General features: G+C 43.1%; 1 protein-coding gene across 1 annotated transcript in view; it reads right to left on the bottom strand.

The window, feature by feature from the left end:
- The window catches only part of si:dkey-103i16.6 (SIRT1 domain-containing protein), a 41061-nt gene extending 23028 nt beyond the window's left edge, over positions 1–18033 (bottom strand). The window contains exon 1 of the mRNA XM_023985634.2: positions 17949–18033. The gene's annotated coding sequence lies outside the window, so the exon portion shown is untranslated. The remainder of the gene's footprint in view (positions 1–17948) is intronic.
- Positions 18034–21859: the final 3826 nt, after the last annotated feature.

Here is a 21859-nt window from a genome sequence, read left to right as displayed (position 1 = left end):
CTCCTTCCGGCCATAAGCTTGTTGGATTTCGACAACAAAATAATTACCAAATTGCTCGCCAAAAGACTAAACACTCTTCTTCCCAAAATAATAAAAGCGGACCAAACTGGATTTTAGAGACAGATACTCTTCTGATAACATTCGCCGTCTTTTTGATATTATTGATCAAGTAAATGCACAGAAGACCCCTGTCCTGCTGGCTTCACTGGATCCTGAGAAGGCGTTCGACAGGATGGAGTGGAGCTTTCTGTTCTCAGTCTTAGAAAAGTTCAATATGGCCAAACTTTATTAAATGGATAATCACCAAACTCTCATCCAAAGGCCATGGTGACTACTACGGCCTGAACTCTGACAGATTCCCTTTGGGACGGGCACAAGACAAGGGTGCTCGCTGTCCCCCTGCTCTACTTGTTGGGGCGGAGCCTCTGGCAGAGTTGATAAGGAGCAATCCAGTATTATAGGTGTTCCTGCAGGCGGCCTGCAGCACAAGATTTCGCTTTACGCGGATGATGTCTTGCTCAACATATCCAACCCTGAGAAATCCCTTCATCCATTTTAGACACAATTGCTCAGTATGGCACGTTTTCAGGTTATAAGATCAATTTAACAAATCCACTGTCTGCCCTCTCAATATTACACTCACCAGCTCTATGAAGACACTATGCCATTCCAATGGAAGACACCAGGGTTTCAATACTTGGATCTTCATAACACCAGATCTGATAGCCTTTTCAAGGAGAATTATCTTCCACTCCTGGATCGAATCAAGAACGATCTCCAAACCTGGATCTCCCTCCAATTAGCTTAGTAGGAAGAATAAATGTCATCCGTATGAACATCCTCCCTAGACTGAACTATTTATTTCAGATGCTCCATGCTATCTCCCAGCTTCCTTTTTCAAAACAACTACCAAAGCACCACAAATTTATATGGGGCAATAAAAAACTAGGATCAAGTTCTCCACTCTATCGAAACCTGAATCTAAGGGTGGTCTTGCCCTTCCCTCCTTCAATTGTACTACTGGTCTGCCCAAATCTGCAACATGCTAACATGGATCACAAACAGACAAGAGTCAACGTGGATTCAGATAGTGGCAATGAACCACAGGATTGGGCTTCTAAGCTGAATTATATTCATTAATAACTTTAGTGAGTGGGCAACATAGCCAAAACCTTTGTGATTTACAGCACCCTACTAGCGTGGAGGACTGTAAGAAATACCTGGGCATTTCCTCCCAATATGTTCTCACTCACCTATAGTAGGCAACCCAGACTTGCCAAAAGCCCTGAGGGATGCCAACTTTAATCTTTGGCATACTCTAGGAATCAGGACCTTTTCAGACCCATTTCATCAGAAGACCACTACACTGAAATCCTTTCAAGATCCTGCTCTGCAGTGAATTCAATGTGCCAAATCCCATTTAAATTATTATTTTTTAATTATTTTTTTAAAATATCTTCAAATTAGACATGTCATTTCTCATTTACTTCCAAGAGGAGGTTTAGAACTCAGTTGAATGAAGTTGAAACCGTTCTTGTCACAGCACAATCCATTAAAGGCAAAATATCTTATTCTATAGACTCCTTTCTGAGAAAGGAGGCTCCTCCTTTACGCCTTTGAAAATAATCTGGTTAAAGGACCTTGGTCTGACTATCAGTGATGAGTTATGGGCGGAGGTTTGCGACAGGGTATACTGCTCCTCTACTAATGTAAAAATGAAAGAATCTAATTACAAATGTTATTACACTCCCTTGAGACTCCATAGAATGAAAACAGACATTTCTCCTAACTGTAAAAGAATGTACTTCTGAAAGGGGAACCTATATGTATGTATTTTGGAGCTGTAGAGAGATTGACAGATTTTGGCAATTTATACATACTGCTGCCAGAAAATATGGCCCAGCAGGACTTCGTTCTTGATCCTGACAGAGAAAATTTGCTTATGACCATTACATACTTTGCTAAGAAATGTATTCTTCTATTGTGGGCCTCTAATACCTCTCCTACATTTAAAATGTGGATTGACCAGATTGTTGACTTTCTCCCTCTTGAAAAGCTCACTTATGACCTCCGCAAGAGACAGCTCAAGTTTGATAGACTCTGGTCTCCACTACTCAACTATATTTCAAATTGGACAGAGTGAATGGGGTGATTAGGGAGATGAGCAGATGCATGTTGTGTAAGGTGCTGTAAAATCTAAAAACGGATTATTTGCTCGTTGTCTCAGCTAAGGCTGGAAATAGCTAATAAGAACCTTGATAGTGCTGCTGCAAGTTTTAAATTTAAAATGTTGTAATAATTATTCTTTGTGTGTATGTATATATATATATATAACTATTTTTTTAAAATTTGTATTATTATTATATATTTAAAAAAAAAAAAAATGTTTTAAAGTCTGTCACATCTGTGAATGTGGAATGTGTTTTGTTGGTTGATTGAAAAACAAGAAAACTTAATAAAACTTTAAATTGAAAATGTTGTATCAAGTCTTCCCAAATGTACCAAATTGGTTTATTGATACATTTTGAAGTACATAACTGTGCACTCTCCTCAAACAATAGCATGGTATTCTTTCACTGTAATAGCTACTGTAAATTGGACAGTGCAGTTATATTAACAAGAAGTTAAGCTTTCTGCCCATATCAGATATGTCTATGTCCTGGGAACTTTTCTTGTTACTTACAACGTCATGCTAATCACATTAGCTCAGTCGTCCCGTGGGGGGGGGGGGCAGTGTGGCGGGCACCAATTCCGTAGAGGTTAATGCATACTTTAAAATATTATATGAGCTAAACATACAAATAAAAATAAAACATGTATAAAAAAAGCTTTAAAAGCTGAAAAGTGTAACTTTTTAGGCGACCCGACCAAATTCACATAGAAATGTGAGTTAAAGATCTGTCACTCATCAAAGGCAAATATAAGAAGCGATAGATCTGTTCTATGTGCTCTATGTCTAAGCTTCCTGTTCTTAAGTTTCGTTTTTGCATCTTTTACATTCCGTTTTGTACACCAACTTCAAACATCTGGAAATACAATATTGCTGGTGATTGAAAAGTTATTTCACAGAGGTTTAGATGGTTCAATGATTCTCTAAACTGCTTGTTTTGTCATAAACTGAAATTGGTGCGGCTGGATTCTGGGTTAAGCGAGCAGTGTGTCAAGAAGCAGTGCGGCTTGGAAGGGACGTGTTTCAGAGGATGCATGGCTCTCGACGTTCGCCTCTCCCAATGAGTTGTTATTTATGATGCAAGGTGATTTGTATATCAGTCATTAAGCAGTTGCCTGCACTGTCGAATAAGCCCGTAGCCGATAAGAGGCTGGGCTCTTAGGCTGCACTGCCATGTACTGGCTTCCTAAGATTCTACAGGTGAAGCTGTAGATATTGAGTATGAAGATGGCTAGTGCAGAGGTAAACTCAGCAAAAAAAAGAAACGTCCCTTTCTCAGGACCCTGTCTTTCAAAGACAATTKGTCAAAATCCAAATAACTTCACAGATCTTCATTGTAAAGCGTTTAAACACTGTTTCCCATGCTTGTTCAATGAACCATAAACAAGTAATGAACATGCACCTGTGGAACGGTCGTTAAGACACTAACAGTCTGTTAGACGGTAGGCAATTAAGGTCACAGTTATGAAAACTTAGGACACTAAAGAGGCCTTTCTACTGACTTTGAAAAACAACAAAAGAAAGATGCCCAGGGTCCCTGCTCATCTGCGTGAACGTGCCTTAGGCATGCTGCAAGGAGGCATACAGATGTAGCCAGGGCAATAAATTGCAATGTCCGTACTGTGAGACACCTAAGACAGCACTACAGGTAGACAGGATGGACAGCTGATCGTCCTCGTAGTGGCAGACCACGTGTAACGACACCTGCACAGGATCGCTACATCTGAACATCACACCTGCGGGACAGGTACAGGATGGCAACAACTGCCCGAGTTACACCAGGTACGCACAATCCCTCCATCAGTGCTCAGACTGTCCGCAATAGACTGGACTGAGGCCTTGTAGGCCTGTTCTCACCAGACATCACCGGCAACAACGTCATCTATGGGCACAAACCCACCGTTGCTGGACCAGACAGGACTGGCAAAAAGTGCTCTTCACTGACGAGTCGCGGTTTTGTCTCACCAGGGTTGATGGTCGGATTCGCGTTTATCGTCGAAGGAATGAGCGTTACACTTAGGCCTGTACTCTGGAGCGGGACCGATTTGGAGGTGGAGGGTCCGTCATGGTCTGGGGCGGTGTGTCACAGCATCATCGGACTGAGCTTGTTGTCATTGCATGTTACAGGGAAGACATCCTCCTCCCTCATGTGGTACCCTTCCTGCAGGCTCATCCTGACATGACCCTCCAGCATGACAATGCCACCAGCCATACTGCTCTTTTTTGTTTCTGTGCATGATTTCCTGCAAGACAGGAATGTCAGTGTTCTGCCATGGCCAGCGAAGAGCCCGGATCTCAATCCCAATTGAGTTTGTTTGGGACATGTTGGATCGGAGGGTGAGGGCTAGGGCCATTACCCCCAGAAATGTCCGGGAACTTGCAGGTGCCTTGGTGGAAGAGTGGGGTAACATCTCACAGCAAGAACTGGCAAATCTGGTGCAGTGCATGAGGAGGTGAATCACTGCAGTACTTATCTGGCCACACCAGATACTGACTGTTACTTTTGATTTTGACCCCCCCCCCCCTTTGTTCAGGGACACATTATTCAATTTCTGTTAGTCACATGTCTGTGGAACTTGTTCAGTTTATGTTTCAGTTGTTAAATCTTGTTATGTTCATACAAATATTTACACATGTTAAGTTTGCTGAAAATTAACACAGTTGACAGTGAGAGGACGTTTCTTTTTTTGATGAGTTTACATCACAGGAGGATGGTGGTGCCTTAAATTGGGGAGGACAGGCTCCTGGTAACGGCTGGAGAGGAATGAGTGGAATGGTATCAATGATTTCATTCCGTTCACGCCGTTCCAGCCATTATTATGAGCCGTTCTCCTCTCAGCAGCCTCCACTGCTGTACATTAGTATTATTGGTGTGACAGTCATTTTATCTGGCTGTGGAAAACCATCTCCCATGAACTCCCAGCTTCCTTCATTTGTTTTTTAAAAGCAACAGATCCGTAAGGGAGTTACAGCGATGGTACAAGACTGCAACTACCAATTGGATATCACGAAATTGGGGAGAAAAAGGGGTAAAAAGTTTTTTATTATTTTTTTTATAATTTGAAATTGTGTTTTTATTTTATTTTTACATTGTATAAAAGTACAGACTCAGAGCTAGAAAATGGCGTTTCATACACTGCAGTTGAGGAACAATGGGAAAGTGATTCTGCTTTGAAAAAGTTGATCAACTTGTAACCCCACTTTGGAGAAAATGGCCCTTGAATGTTTTGGTACACTTACTGGAGAGCTCTTCTTTGTCTACACCCATTCAGCATCGTTCACATCCTCTTAAGCCTTAGCCCCACCCATCTCTAAGGATTCACATGTGACGCCATGTGCTAAACAGAGAGAGTAAGGCAATGTAGTAAACAACCAAAGATTTCAAGACTAAAAGAGGTGAAAGTAGTCGCGAAAATACACACTAGTCCTTGGCCTTTATCCTAATCTGACTTTGATGCAGGATATGTTGTTCTTAACATTACTGTCTSTGGTAAACACACACACTATATCAATAAAATCGAAGTTTGTCACATACACAGGATACAGAAGGTGTAAACGGTACAGTGAAATAGTTACTTGCAAATTTGCAATATTATTGCACCTTTAACGTATACTTTTTTTGAGATAAGTAATGTTACTGTACCCACTTCAACCAAAAAAATACATGTAACTTTGGCCATGAAACCTTTAATTGAAATGCTGTAGAATTCCATTCATTCCCATGGAGGACTGTTCCTTCTGGGGTGTGCCAATTAGGATGAGGTGATATTTGGGGAGACCTCTTCTATGATATGCTACTCCAAATATCATGATATCCGTCAGAATCGGTTCACACCGTTAATGACTAGATACTTACAGACTGCAATTTGTGCTTATTTACGATATTATAGTCACATTTTAATTAAACAACCTTAGTATGGAAAAACATAAGGCTTATTTAACTTCTTATGGCTGCAGGGGCAGTATTGAGTAGCTTGGATGAAAGGGGCACAGAGGTGCCCATAGTAAACTGCCTGCTCCTCAGTCCCAGTTGCTAATATATGCATATTATTATTCGTATTGGATAGAAAACACTCTGGCGTTTCTAAAACTGTTTGAATGATGTCTGTGAGTATAACAGAACTCATATGGCAGGCAAAAACCTGAGAAAAAATCCAAACAGGAAGTGGGAATTCTGAGGCTGGTCGATTTTCAACCAAGATCCTATTGAATTCACAGCGAGATATGGATGAGTTTGCACTTCCTACGGCTTCCACTAGATGTCAACAGTCGTAGAACCTTGTCTGATGCCTCTACTGTGAAGGGGTGCCGAATGAGAGGGGAATTAGTCAGGTCTGCCATGACCTGACCATGCTCTGACCATGCGCGTTCACATGAGAGGGAGCTCTGTTCCATCGCTCATCTGAAGTCAATGTAATTCTCCGGTTGGAATGTTATTCAAGATTTATGTTAAAAACATTCTAAAGATTGATTCAATACATCGTTTGACATGTTTCTACTGACTGTTCGAACTTTTGGACATTTCGTCAGCTTTAGTTAACGCGCTTCCTGACGTTGGATTTGTTTACCAAACACGCTAACAAAAAATAGCTATTTGGACATAAATGATGGACATTACCAAACAAACAAACATTTCTTGTTGAAGTGGGGAGTCCTGGGAGTGCATTCCGACGAAGATCAGCAAAGGTAAGTAAGATTTATAATGCTTTTTATGAGTTTTGTTGACTGCACAATTTGGCGGGTAACTGTATGGCTTGCTTTTGTGGCTGAACGCTGTTTTCAGATGATTGAATATTGTGTTTTGCCGTAAAGCTTTTTTGAAATCTGACACAGCGGTTGCATTAAGAACAAGTGTATCTTTAATTCTATGTAAAACATGTATCTTTCATCAAAGTTTATGATGAGTATTATGTTATTTGACGTGGCTCTCTGCAATTTCTCAGAATATTTTGGAGGCATTTCTTAACATGGCGCCAATGTAAACTGAGGTTTTTGGATATAAATATGAACTTAATCGAACAAAACATATATGTATTGTGTAACATGAAGTCCTATGAGTGTCATCTGATGAAGATCATCAAAGGTTAGTGATTAATTTTATCTCTATTTCTGCTTTTTGTGACTCCTGTCTTTGGCTGGAAAAATGACTGTGTTTGTCTGTGATTTTGCGGTGACCTAACATAATCGTTTGTGGTGCTTTCGCTGAAAAGCCTATTTGAAATCGGACACTTTGGTGGGATTAACAACAGATTACCTTTAAAATGGTGTAAYATACATGTATGTTTCAGGAATTTTAATTATGAGATCTCTGTTTGGCGCCCTGCACTTTCACTGGCTGTTGTCATATCGATCCCGTTAACGGGATTGCAGCCATAAGAAGCAAATTAATTAAGACTTACTTTTCAACATATTGATACAGCCCAACTGATAAAACTGCACTGTTTTGAATTGAAAAGTTCAAATAGAGTATAGTGTTTCACATCATGATATATCGTTTTGCGAGTCACGATGTATCGTCAATGTCAAATATCACGATATTCGATTTAATCATATATCGGCCCAACCCTAGTGCCAATATGTCGACCGGTGGCTTCAAAGCCTCTCAATGGCCAATACATAGCATCATCAATCCAGGGTTTATATACATCCTTGGATACTACTCATTGGACAGGTATGTAAACTGTTGGAACMGTGAACTTGAAGTTTTACTGCTACCCAGTGGAGAACGCTTGCCCCCTCTCATTGAAGCCACGGCGGTTCAAGGTCGACCGCGGTACTGCAGGCATCGTTATCAGAAAACAGGATCCACCATTATAGTAAATGGAAAAATCTTCATGGTCAATCTTCATCTAAGTAAAATAAACATTCTAAGACAATCACGTTACCAATAATTGCTTCTTATACACCAGACTTATGTCCTTGAACCAATTATTTAATTAAAATTAAAATAAATAATAATTTGCACACAGAAGTTAAGGATCATTTAGTTGCTAATGGCAGCCTGCAGGGCCCCACAGTCGGCCTTCAACTTGAGTTACACAATGAGAGGGGCAGCACTGAGCTACCCTGCAAAGTCACTTCCTGGAGTAGCTCTAACTGTGCATGTTATGTCTCTATGAGACGCCATTTTAACAGATTTAAATTTGGCTTCAATGCGCTATTGAGTTTTTACATAGGAATGAATGGTGTCATTGGAAGTGTTAGAGAGCGTCAAAACCATGATGTAAATTGTGACTGACTCTACAAATAATAATAAGTTGTTATTTATGATGCAAGGTGATTTGTAGATCAGTCATTAAGCAGTTGCCTGCACTGTCGAACAAGCACATATCTGATAACAGGGGCTGGGCTCTTAGGCTGCACTGCCATCTACTGGCTTCATAAGATATTACAAGTAAAGCTGCAGATATTGAGTATGAAGATGGCTAGTGCAGATGTAAACTCAGGAGGATGGTGGCTCCTTAATTGGGAGGATGGGCTCCTGGTAACAGCTGGAGAGGAATGAGTGGAATGGTATCAAATACAAAACACATGGTTTCCATGTGTTTGACGCCATTCCGTTCGCCCCGTTCCAGCCATTATTATGAGCCGTCATCCCCTCAGCAGCCTCCACTGCTGTACATTAGTATTATTGGTGAGTCATTTTATCTGGCTGTGGAAAACCATCTCCCATGAKCTGCCAGCTTCATTCATATGTTTTTGTTTGTTTTTTAAAAGCAGAAGATTCTGTATGAAAAGCACTATATAAAATACATCTATTATGTAAGGAATCAAGGGGATTGGATGCATGTTTTAAAGAAACGCTCCTCAAGATTAGAGTGGCGCTGAATGAAGAGAATGTTTTCCACTGAGTTTATAAAAACTAAAAATAACAGCACAGTAAGATGTTTTATGTAAAAAAAAAATTTGGTTACTGTTATTCCCGTCCATATTGCAGAATGCATATGGCTGTTTTGGCTGCCAGAGCCAGCCTACCTCTGAAAATAACATAAGGTCCTTGGACCTTAAGGAGTAATGGTAACGTTAGGCTCCTTAAGAGTACATCTTGGGCTAGCTATCACTAATCCTCCCAGTGATTCCCAATACTATTAGCCTGGTCACCCAGATCTGTAGTGTTTTACCTAATCCAAGATGGCGTAGCAGTCGGATGTGTCTTTGTCCTGTCTTGTCCCGTGTAAATAGTATTCGTATTTTTCGTATACATTTCGTATACATTTCGTATTTATTTTAATTTCACTTTCCATCTAGGAACTGAATATACATTCCTACATTCCGCCTCACCCAATGTGGTACGGACCTGCTATTTTTTTTATATACTTTAGAACCGTAACCCCAATCAGAAGCTAGCCAGATAACTAGCTACTAGCTAGTAGTCAGTTAGCCACTGCTGCGGTCTTCGCCCTTAACTCGGACACAGCCAGCTTCAATACCGGGCCAATACCTGCCAGTCTGCAAGCGCGATATCAACCCAGAGCATATAGGACTGCTTTTTCTCTACCACATCACCGGATTCCTGATGCAAGCTCTGGACAATTACACCGTATTATCACAGCTAGCTAGCTGCAACGAGTGGCTACTACTGGCTAACACCTCTGTACCGAAGCAACACCAGTTAGCCTTGAGCTAGCCTCGAGCTAGGCCCATCTGCCGGCTAGCCGAAGAGGTCTACCAGCTAGCGCAGTTAGCGCCACTGCCACGAAGCTAGCACCAGTTAGCAAACACAATTCTACAATTCACAACCTCTCTTTCGCCATTCGGCTTGGATTCTCTGGATTCCTGTCGACACGACCACGTCTGAGCAGACCCCCTCCGTCTGAGCAGACCACCCCCCCGGGCTACTAACTTTAAACGCCGCGTGCTAGCTTAGTGGAGGCTCTGCTCCACTCACGGCTGCCCCTGGACACTATGATCACTTGGCTACATAGCTGATGCATGCTTGACTGTCCATTAATTCACGGTACTCCATTCTGTTTATTTGTGTTTTATCTGTCGGCTCTGTGCTTTAACTCAGGATCTGTGTGTAGTTAATCCGACCCTCTCTGCCTAGTCGTCGCCATTTTTTACCTGTTGTTGCTGTGTTAGACTAGCACCCTGTTATTGCTGCTGTTATCTTACCTGTGTTTTTAGCTAGCTCTCCCAATCAAGACCTGCAATCACTTTATGCCTTATTGTATGTCTCTCTCAAATATCAATATGCCTTGCATACTGTTGTTCAGGCTAGCTATCATTATCATTGTTTTGGTTTGCAATGGACCCTGTAGTTCCACTCTCCGTACCTCTGATACCCCTTTTGTCCCACCCCCCACACATGCGGTGACCTCACCCATTGAGACCAGCATGTCCAGAGATACAACCTCTCTTATCATCACCCAGTGCCTGGGCCTGCCTCCGCTGTACCCGCGCCCCTCCATACCCCTGTCTGCACATTATGCCCAGAATCTATTCTACCACGCCCATAAATCTGCTCCTTTTATTCTTTGTCCCCAACGCTCTAGGCGACCAGTTTTTATAGCCTTTAGCCGCACCCTCATCTTACTACTCCTCTGTTCCTCGGGTGATGTGGAGGTAAACCCAGGCCCTGCATGTCCCCAGTCACCTCATTTGTTGACTTCTGTGATCGAAAAAGCCTTGGCCTCATGCATGTCAACATCAGAAGCCTCCTCCCCTAAGTTTGCCTTACTCACCGCTTTAGCACACTCTGCCAATCCTGATGTCCTTGCCATGTCGAATCCTGGCTTTAAGAAGGCCACCAAAAATTCTGAGATTTCCATACCCAACTATAACACTTTCCGTCAAGATAGAACTGCAAAGGGGGAGGAGTTGCAATCTACTGCAGAGATAGCCTGCAAAGTTCTGTCATACTTTCCAGGTCTATGCCCAAACAGTTCGAACTTCTAATTTTAAAAATTAATCTCTCCAGAAATAAGTCTCTCACGTTGCCCGCCTGCTACCGACCCCCCTCAGCTCCCAGCTGTGCCCTGGACACCATCTGTGAATTGATCGCTCCCATCTAGCTTCAGAGTTGTTCTGTTAGGTGACCTAAACTGGGATATGCTTAACACCCGGCAGTCCTACAATCCAAGCTTGATGCCCTCAATCTCACACAAATCATCAAGGAACCCACCAGGTACAACCCCAAATCCGTAAACATGGGCACCCTAATAGACATTATCCTGACCAACCTGCCCTCCAAATACACCTCTGCTGTCTTCAATCAAGATTCTCAGCGATCACTGCCTCATTGCCTGTATCCGCCACGGGTCCGCGGTCAAACGACCACCCCTCATCACTGTCAAACGCTCCTAAAACACTTCTGCGAGCAGGCCTTTCTAATCGACCTGGCCCGGGTACCCTGGAAGGATATTGACCTCATCCCTCAGTTGAGGATGCCTGGTCATTCTTTAAATGTTACTTCCTCACCATATTAGACAAGCATGCTCCGTTCAAAAAATGCAGAACCAAGAACAGATATAGCCCTTGGTTCACTCCAGACCTGACTCCCTCGACCAGCACAAAAACATCCTGTGGCGAACTGCAATAGCATCGAAGAGCCCCCGCGATATGCAACTGTTCAGGAAGTCAGGAACCAATACACGCAGTCAGTCAGGAAAGCAAAGCGCAGCTTTTTCAAGCAGAAATTCGCATCCTGTTGCTCTAACTCCAAAAAGTTCTGGGATACTGTAAAGTCCATGGAGAACAAGAGCACCTCCTCCCAGCTGCCCACTGCACTGAAGCTAGGTAACACGGTCACCACCGATAAATCCGTGATAATCGAAGACTTCAACAAGCATTTCTCAATGGCTGGCCATGCCTTCCTCCTGGCGACTCCAACCTTGGCCAACAGCCCCGCCCCCCGCTGCTACTCGCCCAAGCCTCCCCAGCTTTCTCTTTACCCAAATCCAGATAGCAGATGTTCTGAAAGAGCTGAAAACCTGGACCCATACAAATCAGCTGGGCTTGACAATCTGGACCCCCTATTTCTGAAACTGTCCGCCGCCATTGTCGCACCCCCTATTACCAGCCTGTTCAACCTCTCCTTCGTATCATCTGAGATCCCCAAGGATTGGAAACAGGCCGCGGTCATCCCCCTCTTCAAAGGGGGAGACACCCTGGACCCAAACTGTTACAGACCTATAATCCATCCTGCCCTGCCTATCTAAGGTCTTCGAAGCCAAGTCAACAAACAGATCACTGACCATCTCGAATCCCACCGTACCTTCTCCGCTGTGCAATCCGGTTTCCGAGCCGGTCACGGGTGCACCTCAGCCACGCTCAAGGTACTAAACGATATCATAACCGCCATCGATAAAAGACATTACTGTGGCAGCCGTCTTCATCGACCTGGCCAAGGCTTTCGACTCTGTCAATCACCATATTCTTATCGGCAGACTCAGTAGCCTCGGTTTTTCTAATGACTGCCTTGCCTGGTTCACCAACTACTTTTGGCAGACAGAGTTCAGTGTGTCAAATCGGAGGGCATGTTGTCCGGTCCTCTGGCAGTCTCTATGGGGGTACCACAGGGTTCAATTCTCGGGCCGACTCTTTTCTCTTGTATACATCAATGATGTTGCTCTTGCTGCGGGCGATTCCCTGATCCACCTCTACGCAGACGACACCATTCTATACTTCCGGCCCTTCCTTGGACACTGTGCTATCTAACCTCCAAACGAGCTTCAATGCCATACAACACTCCTTCCGTGGCCTCCAACTGCTCTTAAACGCTAGTAAAACCAAATGCATGCTTTTCAACCGTTCGCTGCCTGCACCCGCACGCCCGACTAGCATCACCACCCTGGACGGTCCGACCTAGAATATGTGGACATCTATAAGTACCTAGGTGTCTGCTAGACTGCAAACTCTCCTTCCAGACTCATATCAAACATCTCCAATCCAAAATCAAATCAAGAATCGGCTTTCTATCCGCAACAAAGCCTCCTTCACTCACGCCGCCAAACTTACCCTAGTAAAACTGACTATCCTACCGATCCTCGACTTCGGCGATGTCATCTACAAAATAGCTTCCAACACTCTACTCAGCAAACTGGATGCAGTTTATCACAGTGCCATTCGTTTTGTACTAAAGCACCTTATACGACCCACCACTGCGACCTGTATGCCCTAGTCGGCTGGCCCTCGCTACATGTTCGTCGTCAGACCCACTGGCTCCAGGTCATCTACAAGGCTATGCTAGGTAAAGTGCCGCCTTATCTCAGTTCACTGGTCACGATGGCTACACCCACCGCAGCACGCGCTCCAGCAGGTGTATCTCACTGATCATCCTAAAGCTAAAACCTCATTTGGACGCCTTTCCTTCCAGTTCTCTGCTGCCTGCGACTGGAACGAATTGCAAAAATCTCTGAAGTTGGAGACTTTTATCTCCCTCAACAACTTTAAAAATCTGCTATCCGAGCAGCTAACCGATCGCTGCAGCTGACATAGTCCATCTGTAAACTACCCACCCAATTTACCTACCTCACCCCCCATACTGCTTTTTATTTATTTACTTTTCTGCTCTTTTGCACACCAGTATCTCTTCCTGCACATGATCATCTGATGATTTATCACTCCAGTGTTAATCTGCTAAATTGTAATTATTCGATTTATTGCCTACCTCATGCCTTTTGCACACATTGTATATAGATTCTCTTTCTTTTACCATGTTATTGATTGTTTTATGTTCTACTTCCATGTGTAACTCTGTGTTGTCTGTTCACACTGCTATGCTTTATCTTGGCCAGGTCGCAGTTGCAAATGAGAACTTGTTCTCAACTAGCCTACCTGGTTAAATAAAGGTGAAATAAAAAATAAAAAAAATAAAAAAATAATATTAGTTAATTCCTGACTCTAAATCAAGATGGCGTTTCTTTTGGAATTACACACACACACAGAGAGAGAGAAAAGTATGGACACCCCTTCAAATTAGTGGATTTGGCTATTTCAGCAACACCCGTTGCTGACAGGTTTATACAATCGAGCACACAGCCATGCAATCTCCATAGACAAACATTGGCAGTAGAATGGCCTTACTGAAGAGCTCAGTGATATTCAATGTGGCACCGTCATAGGATCAGTTCAAGTCAGTTCGTCAAATTTCTACCCTGCTAGAGCTGCCCCAGTGAACTTTAAGTACTGTTATTGTAATGTGGAAACGTCTAGTAGCAACAACGACTCAGCCACAAAGTGGTAGGCCACACAAGCTCACAGAACGGGACCACCAAGTGCTGAAGCACATAAAAATTGTTTGTCCTCTGTTACAACACCCACTACCAAGTTCCAAACTGCCTCTGGAAGCAATGTCAGCACAATAACTGTTCATCAGGAGCTTCATGAAATGGGTTTCCTCAAACAAACATAAGATCGCCATGTGCAATGCCAAGCATTGGCTAGAGTGTTGTAAAGCTCGCCTCCATTGGACTCTGGAGCAGTGGAAACGTGTTCTCTGGAGTGACTAATCACGCTTCACCATCTGGCAGTCCGACGGACGAATCTGGGTTTGGCGGATGCCAGGAGAACGCTACCTGCCCAAATGCATAGTGCCAACTCTAAAGTTTGGTGGATAAGAAATAATGGTCTGGGGCTGTTTTTCATGGTTTAGGCTCCTTAGTTCCAGTGATGGGAAATCTTAATGCTACATCATACAATGACATTTTCGACAATTCTGTGCTACCAACTTTGTGGCAACAGTTTGGGGAAGGCCTTTTCCTGTTTCAGCATGACAATTCCCCTGTGCACAAAGCGAAGTCCATACGGAGATAGTTTGTCAAGATCGGTGTGGAAGAACATGACTGGCCCTGACATCAACCCCATCGAACACCTTTGGGATAAATTGTAACACAGACTGCGAGCCGAGCGTAATCGCCCAACATCAGTGCCCGACCTCACTAGTGCTCTCGTGGCTGAATGGAAGCAAGTCCCAGCAGCAATGTTCCAACATCTAGTGGAAAGCCTTCCCAGAAGAGTGGAGGCTGTTATCGCTGCAAAGGGGGGGACCAACTCCATATTAATGATCATGATTTTGAAATTAAATGTTCGACAAGCAGGTGTCCACATACTTTTGGTCATGTAGTGTATCTTCATAACACAACAATCACTTTGATTGTGATTTAGAATGAAGGTAGGCCTACATATTGTAAAGCAACTTTGGATAATTGAAAAGTGCTATATAAGTCCCATGTATCATTATTATTACATAATAAAGTGATTGTTGTGTCGTAAATAAAATCGAGATTTATTTAGACAGTACATTATAGATTTGGAATTCAACAATGTTCTTTACAGGGGAAAAAAACAAATAAAAAAAACATTGAAAATAAAAGCTGAAACACTTACTACAAAAAAAATAACAAGATAAAAAAAATTTTTTAAGACTGACAAACTGAATAACTAAAAAGCACCGTAAGTAAAAACAAACATAAAAATATGTATTTTAAGATCTCTTAAATATGTCCACAGTTTCATCCTCCCTCAGGATCTCTGGCAGGCTATTCCAGATGTAACAGTATAACTTTAGTACTGTCCCCTCGCCCCGACACGGGCGCGAACCAGGGACCCTCTGCACACATCAACAACTGACACCCACGAAGCGTCGTTACCCATCGCTCCACAAAAGCCGCGGCCCTTGCAGAGCAAGGGGAAACCCTACTTCAGGTCTCAGAGCAAGTGACGTAACKGATTGAAATGCTATTAGCGCGTACCCGCTAACTAGCTAGCCATTTCACATCCGTTACACAGAGGCTGGGGGCATAGTAACTAAAGGCTGCCTCTCCATGCCTCTTGGTCCTAGGCTTTGGGATAGTTAAAAGGCAGTGCCGGAGAACCTGAGGAACATACTGGGTACACAACTTAAAAGCATGTTTGACATGTATTGGGGTGCACAATCGTAGATTAATTTAGAAACCAATAGAAGAATCTTCAAATTAATTCTAAAACTCACAGGCAGCCAGTGCAGAGACCTTAAAACCGGAGTAACGTGTGCTCTCCGTCTGGTCTTGGTCAGTACCCGTGCTGTAGCATTCTGTATGTTTTGCAGTTGACCAATGGCTTTACTGGGTAGACCAGACATGATAGCATTACATTAGACAAGCATGCTTGTAATAAAAGCATGGGTCTCTGCTACAGCCTGAGAGAGAAACGGCCGCGCCGTGGCAATGTTCCTCAGGTGGTAAAAAGCTATTTTGGTGACATTCCTAATGTGTGATTCGAAATTTAGTTCCGAATAAATAATTACACCTAGGTTTTTTTATCTGATGTTTTATATTTATTGCCRGTGAATTAAAATGTGCAGCTAGAGTCTCTCTCTGTGCTTTGGCTCCAATAATAAGTACCTTGGTCTTGTCTTGATTTAGCTGGAAGAAGTTGTGAGGTCCTAAACCAATTTAAAACTGGATCGGAGATAACAACCCACTTTCTAGCCTGTCCAGAAGYACATCATGGTCAACAGTGTCGAATGCAGCACTTAAATCTAAGAGTACAAGGACATAGAGCTGTTTGGCATCTGTGTTGGCTCTAAGATAATTTACCACTTTAACTAAGGCTGTCGCTGTGCTGTGGTGGGCATGAAAACTAGATTGGAATATTTCCAAAATATAGTTGGCACTTAAAAAATAATTTAGCTGTTTGAAAACCAATTTATCCAGAACTTTTCTTAAGAATGGAAGGCTGGAGATTGGCCAACAATTGCTAAGAGCTAAAGAATCTAGATTACTTTTCATCAGAAGGGGTTCCCAGAACAGGGAGTGAGTAACAATTCTTCAGATATGCAATTTAAACTGTTTTGAAGAAGGTGGTGGTATCAAGAAGGCAGGTAGAAGGCTTAAATTGTGATATCACTTTCCTGAGCATGTCTGTGTCAACCAGGGAAAATAAATCTATAGTGCCTTTGCYTGGTAGGCTAGGGCACATATCAAACTTCTCATCAGGTCTTGCTTGACTGATAACCAACATTAGGCTGGGTATCTCTAAAAATATGCTGTCATCCCATCACATTTAGATGTGGAGGAAAGTTCGCATAGGCTTGCAGGGGTTGGATTTATCAAGCCATCTATGGTCGAGAAGAGCACTCTCAAATTATTCAGATTAATAGTGATCATGTTAGAAAAATTAGCCAGTCTGTCATTTCTAATTGCCTTGTTATATATGCCAAGTTTCTCTCAAAATATCATAATGGCCCTACCAACTTCGACTCTCTCTGCTTCTGCTGTCTTTCTGAAATGTCTCTTTAATTGACTAGTTTCCTCACTCATCCAAGGGGCTCTCCGTTTGGATGTGGCGCCTTTTCAACTTTACTGGAGCTATGGCATTAATGGTTGCGCTTAATTTGCTATTAAAGTCATCAACTAAATCCTCACAAGAGGAAGGCAGAATAGGTGGTGGAGTATTGTTCATACACAATCAAATCTGTAGCAACTTCAGAGGTAAGATAGCGTCTCTTAATAACGCGTTGGGCAACAAGGTAGTAAAAAATACACAGATCAGAAAGTAACAACAATTCAGGAGGATATGTCAATAGAAAGTGCATTGGTAACCAGGTCAAGAGTATGGCTGCGGCTATCAAAACACTGAACAAACAGACAGGCTAGCTAAATAGAATAGATGTCGAATACAACATTTAGGCTTTCAAGGCAGGATTGTAGGCTCTGCTGTCAATGCTTTTGTAAGAGACTAACGTTATTCCTTATCTTGCACAAAATCATGTAAATTAAGTTACGAAGTAGGCAAATTTMTATGATTTTATCAACACGCAAACTGAAGGCAATGTTCGATAAACATGTAAAATTACCTGTCTTTCCAGAGGGCGGAACTTTAGAAAGCTGATGGGGTGGAAGGCGCGCGTTGAAGTTGTTGCGCAACAAGGGATGTTCTACATCAACATGCAGACTGTGACGCGTGCAACATAGTGACAACTTCTACTTGGCCAGCTCCGAAGAAAGTTTGAATTGCACCTGTTTAGATTTCTGTGTTGCTGTATTTCTCAGCTGGCATCTGTCGCATGCAGCACCATTTACCGCGAAGGAGGCACGTCACTTCCAGCTTTCAGTGCGGGAAAATCCTTCTCTGTGCATATGCGATTTGAAATGGTTTGCCCTCTCCCGCCAAAATTCWGAAATTTAGAAACGGCATAGACTTTTTGATGTTTTATTTATTATACAGTGGGCCTACTTGCATTTGAGTACCAAAACATGGTCTATTTTGAATAAGGCCTAGGCATTTATAAATATGTTAGTGTAAATGTCCAATGAAAATCTCACTTTTAAAAGTTACTATCCTGCGATTTTAGCATGTCAATCTTGTTGGGGCACACTCAACATTTTTTATATGCATGCCAGCAAAGTCACAACACTAAACAATACATTCATTGCACTATAAAGGTGACAAACGGTGCCCATAAACTGTTAGGGCCTACATAAAGCTGTCCCAACAGCAGGGCTTTCTTTTCAGCACCATGGAGTGAATCCTTAACACAGTCACACCTGGCTATCAGTGGAGCCTTGTCTGGCAGCAAAAACAGTTAATTCAGCCTCATTTATTGCCTTTTTAAACAAATGTGGTTTTTATTGACAATTGAAATTTACAAACTATGGCATAAGAGAATGATGAGAATAAGAGGCAATCCGTAATTTCGATTAACACATTATTGAGTGAGGTAAAACAGATGTAGTCAATATAACTATTTGTTCCGCACTTTTGAAATGTACAGTGACAGAATTCAGAACATGGACCGTTCTTACAGTGTTGTCCCTGTACACCAAGTCAGAACTGTAGGATAAATAAAGGGGGCATATAAGCAGACAATGAAAGCTCTTAAAATATTCAATGACTACATTTGTCTAAAACAGGCTATAGGCTACATGTGCACCACAAGGTCAGAACAGTAGGCTAAGTTATAAGGGGGAAAGGGACCAAATTATTAGGGTGAGGCACATGGGCTACTAACAGCTTACTACACAACATACACTTAGTATTACTTTCTTAGCTACATTATACATATCTCCCTGGCATATTACATAATTTATGCAGCGACATACAAAACATTTTTGGACTCACCTTGTTGTGCTGTGCTCACTTGAACAGGAAGGTGGCGCCGCAGTCCTTCTTGTGGGCAAATTTTGTCATCAAACTTTGTCATCAATGTCTGGCAATCTCTGGATTTATGGTGCTTTCAAGACAACTGGAAATTCTGAAAAAAACAAGGTCGGATCATGACGTCAGTGATCTTCAGGTCGGGGCTCTGGAAAGAGGCCTGAGTTCCTGACATGGAATTCCAAGTTGGAATAACATTCCAAATGTATTTTTTTGTCAGAGTTCCCAGTTGTCTTGAACTCACTGAAGTCTGAGATTTCCCAGTTCCGAGTTTCCAGTTGTTTTTAACGCGGCAGAAGTCATGCTGGATTGACAGCATGGCCAATGTATTCAACCTTTCCTGGCCCATGGTGTTGCATGTGAATGTTTATCCTTTTAAGGTTTAAGGCAGGCTAGTGATTGCTTTGCAATGCTTTCAATTAGCCACTGATTCCTTCCAAACCACTCTTTGTTGAATTTGCTATTTCCAACTTGTTGTGTAATGTTTATGTCCAATGGCCGATGAGCACCGATGCGTTTTATCTATAATTTAGCTTCATATGACAAGGATTGAAAAGGATTTGCCAGTAGATTGCCGACTTGATTCATGGCGATGACTGTTTGTCTAGCTTGCTAGCTAATATTTTGAAAGTAGCTACGGTAGGTATAATGTTATTTGATGTCATTTTATCTATGGCCAATGACATTGAGCCTTATTGGATGGGCACTTTTTTTATTTATTTTTAAATTTTATCCCATTTTCTCCCCAATTTTCGTGGTATCCAATCGCTAGTAATTACTAACTTGTCTCATCGCTACAACTCCCGTACGGGCTCGGGAGAGACGAAGGTCGAAAGCCATGCGTCCTCCGAAGCACAACCCAACCAAGCCGCACTGCTTCTTAACACAGCGCGCCTCCAACCCGGAAGCCAGCCGCACCAATGMGTCGGAGGAAACACCGTGTACCTGGCCCCCTTGGTTAGCGSGCACTGCGCCCGGCCCGCCACAGGAGTCGCTGGAGCGCGATGAGACAAGGATATCCCTACCGGCCAAACCCTCCCTAACCCGGACGACGCTATGCCAATTGTGCGTCGCCCCACGGACCTCCCGGTCTCGGCCGGCTGCGACAGAGCCTGGGCACGAACCCAGAGACTCTGGTGGCGCAGCTAGCACTGCGATGCAGTGCCCTAGACCACTGCGCCACCCGGGAGGCCGGATGGGCACTTCTAATGTAAATCTATGGCAGCACACAAGGGGCTTGAATTTTCGAGTTCTCCCTGTAGATTTTTCGGTGACGTAGTTTCACCATGAGTGACAAAACACTGAGCCAATCACGGCGGAACTAGAGAACATTACCAACCCCTACACTCGTTATTTTCCGCTGGCTGCCCCACCACAACAGAAAGCAGCACACCATATGTGAATTGATTGCCCCCCATCTATCGTCGGAGTTCATACTGCTAGGTGACCTAAATTGGGATATACTTAACACCCCGGCCATCCTACAATCTAAGATAGATGCCCTCAKTCTCACACAAATTATCAAAMAACCTACCAGGTACAACCCCAAATCCGTAAACATGGGCACCCTCATAGATATTATCCTGACCAACTTGCCCTCTAAATACACCTCTGCTGTTTTCAACCAGGATCTCAGCGATCACTCCCTCATTGCCTGCGTCCGTTATGGGTCCGCGGTCAAACGACCACCCCTCATCACTGTCAAACGCTCCCTAAAACACTTCTGCGAGCAGGCCTTTGTAATCGACCTGGCCCGGGAATCCTGGAAGGATATTGACCTCATCCCGTCAGTAGAGGATGCCTGGTTGTTCTTTAAAAGTGCTTTCCTCACCATCTTAAATAAGCATGCCCCTTTCAAAATATGTTGAACTAAGAACAGATATAGCCCTTGGTTCACTCCAGACTTGACTGCCCTTGACCAGCACAAAAACACCCTGTGGCGTACTGCACTAGCATCGAATAGTCCCCGCGATATGCAACTTTTCAGGGAAGTCAGGAACCAATACACAATACCAATACACCAATACCAAAAGTTAGGAAAGCAAAGGCTAGCTTTTTCAAACAGAAATTTGCAACCTGCAGCACTAATTCCCAAAAGTTTTGGGACACTGTAAAGAATAAGAGTACCTCCCCCTAGCTGCCCACTGGACTGAGACTAGGAAACACTGTTACCACTGATAAATCCACGATAATCGAGAATTTCAATAAGTATTTCTCTACGGCTGGCCATGCTTTCCACCTGGCAACCCCGACCCCGGCTAACAGCTCGGCGGCCAACAGCTCGGCACCCCCCGCTTCTCCTTCATCCAAATCCAGACAGCTGATGTTCTGAAAGAGATGCAAAATCTGGATCCCTACAAATCAGCTGGGCTAGACAATCTGGACCCTCTCTTCCTAAAATTACCCTCACTAACTTTAAGCGTCAGCTGTCAGAGCAGCTTAGCGATAGCTGCAGCGGTACACAGCCCATTTGTAAATAGCCCATCCAACCAACTTCCTACCTCATCCCCATATTTGTTTTTCTGCTCTTTTGCACACCAGTATATCTACTTGCACATCACCATCTGCACATATATCACTACAGTGTAAATTGCTAAATTGTAATTACTT

Source organism: Salvelinus sp. IW2-2015, linkage group LG4q.1:29 (assembly GCF_002910315.2).
Source record: "Salvelinus sp. IW2-2015 linkage group LG4q.1:29, ASM291031v2, whole genome shotgun sequence".
NCBI classification, from domain to species: Eukaryota; Metazoa; Chordata; class Actinopteri; order Salmoniformes; family Salmonidae; genus Salvelinus; species Salvelinus sp. IW2-2015.
The sequence above is the reverse complement of the archived record's forward strand: the minus strand, read 5'-3'. Positions and strand labels throughout refer to the sequence as shown.